The sequence below is a fragment of the Dipodomys spectabilis genome, unplaced genomic scaffold (assembly GCF_019054845.1).
Source record: "Dipodomys spectabilis isolate Male_0828 unplaced genomic scaffold, ASM1905484v1 ptg000234l, whole genome shotgun sequence".
In the NCBI taxonomy this organism is placed as follows: Eukaryota; Metazoa; Chordata; class Mammalia; order Rodentia; family Heteromyidae; genus Dipodomys; species Dipodomys spectabilis.
Window position 1 is genome coordinate 12810430 of NW_024870911.1, and position 5366 is coordinate 12815795.

Consider the following 5366-nt stretch of genomic DNA (forward strand, 5'->3'; position numbering starts at 1 on the left):
TTTTGTTTATAAATTGCTAATTTACTTAAATGTGTGGGACAAGTGGTTATACCTTGAATCTCTACCTTTTCTTTCCTTTGTTTTTTGACTGTGCAGTTCAACTTTTTATTTTAATAAAATCAGAATATGCACAGCACATGCAGTGACTCTCTACATTTTCTATCAGCAGAGTCAATTACAAAACAACCTAAAATAAGGCAATTGGAAATTAAAATAATACTTCCTTTTTAATTGTTATGGTGAAATTAGAGTTATTGCTCAGAGGAAGACTGATTACTTTGCATGCACAAGGTCTTAGATTTAATCCTCAGTACTGAAAAACTTATTATGAGTATATATGCTTTTACTACTACTACTACTACTACCATTTATGAAGCAGAATTATTTTTATTTTTATTTTGTTCTGGCGCAAGTCATATTTAACTTTTGAAGTTAATTGAAGTTGCATTAAGTCAAGAGATCATGCCAACATGGTGAGTGCCTGCAATCTCAGCACTTGGAAAGTTAAGAAGAAAGGTTCATAGATTCAAGAGTAGTCTGGATTACATAGTGAGTTCCAGACCAGCCTAAACTATATAGTGCAGCTTTGTCTAAAATAAATATATCTGTAAATCAGATGAGGAAAGGTTAACATCACTATAATGTTCTGCCTTCCATCAATAATATAACTCTTCAATATATACAATATATAAACATCTGGTATATTTTGGTAGTTCTGATAATTTCATATATTTGTTTGATTTTATATATATGTATATATGCACATATATATACCTCTAGTTGCCATCACAAATCTTCTACACTTGTGCTTTTAAACTATTCAAGGAAATTACATAGAAATCAGTTGACTTTGAGAAACTGATCTTAAATTCCACAAGCATGATGAGGTTTTATTTATTGTAATGACAAATATAAATAAAATAATTCTTCAGAAGTGTTATGTACAAGATACTTCCCAGGAATGCAGGCAGCTGTGAATCTATCTTTTTCATCCTCATATATTTTAGTTTTTCCTCTGAGAAATGCACTGCTATATTTTTATTTTTTATTATTTTTGCCTTAGCAATGTAGCTAAGGAGCAAAACACTTTTTTTGTACAGCACAACTTTATGGTACAATTACTTGGTATCCAGACTGCAAATTGCTTCCTAAACAACCTGTCTCTTGGCATTCAAATCCTGTCCATCCTACTGTTCACCAATGGGCTACTGTGGGAATGAAGATAGGGAACTTTCCAAGCAGACTATAAACACAGATTTAGGGTTTTGCCTTTTTTTTGATTGTTTAGTTTCTTTTGATTTTATTTTTAATGGATATTTAGCATTGTATTTGTTGATGAGTACAGTGTTACAATTTGATGCATGTATACAAGGTGTCATAATCAAATCAGAGTAATTAGCAACTCTGTCTCTTCCAATAGGGTCATTTCTATGTGTTAGGAAACTTAAACTCTTTCCTTTAGTGACTTTGGGTTATCTAACTAATTATTATAGGAATATGGAATTCATTGTTGTAGATTAGAGTTTTCCTATTATGTTGCATAATGTGAGAAGGACTCCCTCCCATGATTGTGTTTTGATACCCAGATTTGGCTTCTGTCTTGAACTGAATCATTTCTCCTGGGTTATGTTAGTCACAATGTAATGGGGTTATCAAACTGTCCAATGGAAAAATGTCCTGTCCACAGCCAGTATGAATTCGCCTGCCATATAAACAACTCATGATGGAAGCAGATCCTCTGGCCCAGTTAAGCAGTCCTGGCCTCGTGAAAGCCTCATGAAGCACAAACCATCTAGCGAATCTGTTCCTAAATTCCCGACTGACAGAAAGTGTACTAGATGATAAGAGTTTATTAGCATTCTCAGCCACCGCATTTTGGGATGCTTTCTGGGTACAGTAATATATAAGCAATACAACCACTATGTGAGCTAGGTACATTGAAAACTTTTCATTTCATTTAGATTTAATAAAATTTTTATTATGTCCCTTTTTCCTTTAAGCCATCAACTGGGATTCTCATCAGGACAGCCATCGACATAACAAGGTCCATGCAGGAATGGTAGTAAGCTTATAAGCTGTTGCCAAACACATGGTCCAGAAGTAGAAGAGAAACTTGTCCCTGGGTGGCAAGGTGGGGTTCATGCTACACTAGGAGCTGACTCAAGTAATAACATAACAAATATCTGAACTGTTTATACACAAACACTTCTCCAGTTGGACTATTAGTTGAATATACACCAAGGGTTGTAAAGCACAGACTGTTCACAGACCTTATCTCTAAAGATATGGATCACATGACTTATCTCATCTAGCATCTAGATACTTTATATACTCCGCGGTATGAAATTAGACGATTGTAGGGGAAGAAAGTGTGCAAACTACTGTTCACTTCTCCACCACCTCTTCCTCCTCCTCCTCCCCCCCTTCGTCCTCTTCCCCCCTTCGTCCTCTTCCCCCCCTCCTCCTTAATTCTTTTTGATGGTTGTGGGTCTTGAACTCAGGGCCTGGGCCCTGAGTTCTTATGCTTAAGGCTAGTCCTCTACCACTTTGAGCCACAGCTCCACTTCCAGTTTTCTGGTGATTAACTGGAGGTAATAGTTGCACTGGGACTTTACTCCCCTGGCTGGCTTTGAACTGAGATCCTCAGATCTCAGCCTCCTGAGTAGCTAGTATTACAGGCATGAACTACCTGTGCCCAGCTGTTTACTCTTTTATATATCTTCCTCTCAGTCTTTTTATTTGGGACCTTTATTCCCTACATATCTGATCCTCTCTTGTAATTCTTTTTAATCTCTCTTCCTCTTTACCTACTAACAGATGGGATAAATGTTCTTAATAGAGACCCAGAAACACAATAAATCAAAGAAAGGTTAGACAAACAGGATTGCATGAAGCTGCAGAGCTTCTGCATGGCAAAGGACATAGCTAGCAAGATCAATAGAAAGCCCATGGATTGGGAGAAGATCTTCACTAGCCATACAATGGACAAGGGTCTCATATCTAAAATATACTTGAACTCAAAATATTACATCTCCCAACAACAAATCCTCAAAGAAACAACTGCCCAATAAATAAGTGGGCTAAAGTCTTACAGAGAAACTTCTCTGAAGAGGAAATAAGAATGGCCAATAGACACAGGAAGAAATGCTCAACCTCTCTAGCCATAAAAGAAATGTAAATCAAAACAACTTTGAGATACCACCTCAGCCCAGTTAGAATGGCTATAATCAAGAACTCTAATAACAACAGATGCTGGAAGGGACGTGGACAGAAGGGAACCCTACTGCATTGTTGGTGGGAGTGTAAACTTGTTCAGCCACTCTGGAAAGCAATATGAAAGTTGCTTAAAAGACTCCACATAGAGCTCACCTATGACCCAGCAATCCACTCTTGGGCATTTACCCAAATGATTGCAAACAAGACCATACTAAAGTTACCAGCACAACTATGTTTATTGCAGCATTCTTTACCATAGTTAAGATATGGAATCAATCCAGATGCCCCTCAGTAGATGAATGGATCAAGAAAATGTGATTATATATATATATATATATATATGTATGTATGTGAATATATATATATATATATATATATATATATATATATATATATATATATATGAATTCTATGCCTCCATCAGAAAGAATGACATTGCCCCATTTGTTAGGAAATAGAAAGACTTGGGAAAAAAAATGATATTAAGTGAAGTAAGCCAGTCCCAAAGAAACATAGGTCTCACGGTTTCCCTTATTTTCAATAACTAGTATATGTCTGGGACAAGCAGAAAAGGTCAGACAAGATGATGTTAAATGAAATGAACCGCAAAGTAGAGACACAAGTGGTTTTTTCTTTCTTGTTATTGTTTCTAATGTATTTATAAGGTACAATGTGATTTTTTTGTTGCTTTGTATGTCCCTCCCCCATGGTATAACCCCGTTTTCACTGTATTTGATGTTATAATTTGGGGAGGGGAAGGGAAAAAACAAAATGCTTAAATAAGGATACAGGTTGACCCATTGCAACAATGAGATGTACAAGACACTATGTAAAAAAACTACCTTTACAATTTAGGTGGGTGGGGGGTGGGGCACAGGGGGAGTGTACTTGAGGAGGTGGGAGAAAAACAAAGGAGGGGAAAAACAAAGGAGTCAACAATGCTTGATAGGAAATGCACTCATTACCTTGCTCATGTAACTGTAACCCCTCTGTATGGTATTTTCACCATAAAAAAAACTTATTAAAAAAAGATGGGATAAATGACAATGTGGTTTCAAACTGCCTTTCTAGCCTTTTCTCTCATTCTGTTGCCTCACATAAATCCTTCACTTTAATGGAAGTGTTTCTTTCCTGCCAGGCATGCTGGTGCACAACGGTAAATACTGTAAATCCTGAGGAGGCTAAGGCAGAGGATCATGAGTTTGTGCAGCCTGGCATAGTGAGACCCTATGTCAAGTGTGTGTGTGTGTGTGTGTGTGTGTGTGTACTCCCTTCCTATCCTTCATTTATTGTTGCTTTGGATAGTTTTGTCATGACATTCTTCTCACAAGAGGATTCCTCCTTCAGGCCCATGCATGTATTTTCATGCTTCAACCACCAGCTCTGCAGCATGACCTCTATTATGTCTTCAATTGCTATCATAATACAATTAAAAAAATTTTTTTTGTCGGTCGTGGAGGCTGAATTCTGGACCTGAGTGCTGTCCTTCAGCATTGCAGCTCAAGGCTAGTACCCTACTACTTGGGCCACAGTGCCACTTACCGGCTTTTATCTGCTTATGTGGTGCTGAGGAATTGAACCCAAGGCCTTATGCATGTGAGGCAAGCACTCTACCACTGAGCCACCTTCCCGCCCCTTTTAAAAATTTTTTAACGTTATTATAAAGGTGATGTAGAGAGGGGTTATAGTTACATAAGTCAGGTAAAGAGTACGTTTCTTTTTGGACAGTGTCACCCCTTTCCTCACTTTCTCTCCCCATTTTTCCCTCCTGTCCCCACCCACAAGTTGTATAGTTCATTTTCAACATAGTGTCTAAGGAGTACCACTGCTGTATCCGTTCACCCTTTGTCCCTTCATTTCTTTCTTTCTTTCTTTCTTTTTTGGGGGGGGGTCCGGTTGTGGGGCCTGAATTCTGGGCCTGGGCGCTGCCTCTCAGCTCTTCAGCTCCAGGCTAGCGCTCTACCACTTGAGCCACAGCGCCACTTCCGGCTTTTTTCTTTTTTTGTGGTGCTGAGGAATCAAACCCAGGGCCTCAGGCATGCAAGGCAAGCACTCTACCACTGAGCCACCTTCCCAGCCCTGTCCCTTCATTTCTGTCTTCCCTTACCCACCTGAAGGCAGATAAGTGCACAAAAAAAAAGACAAAAAGA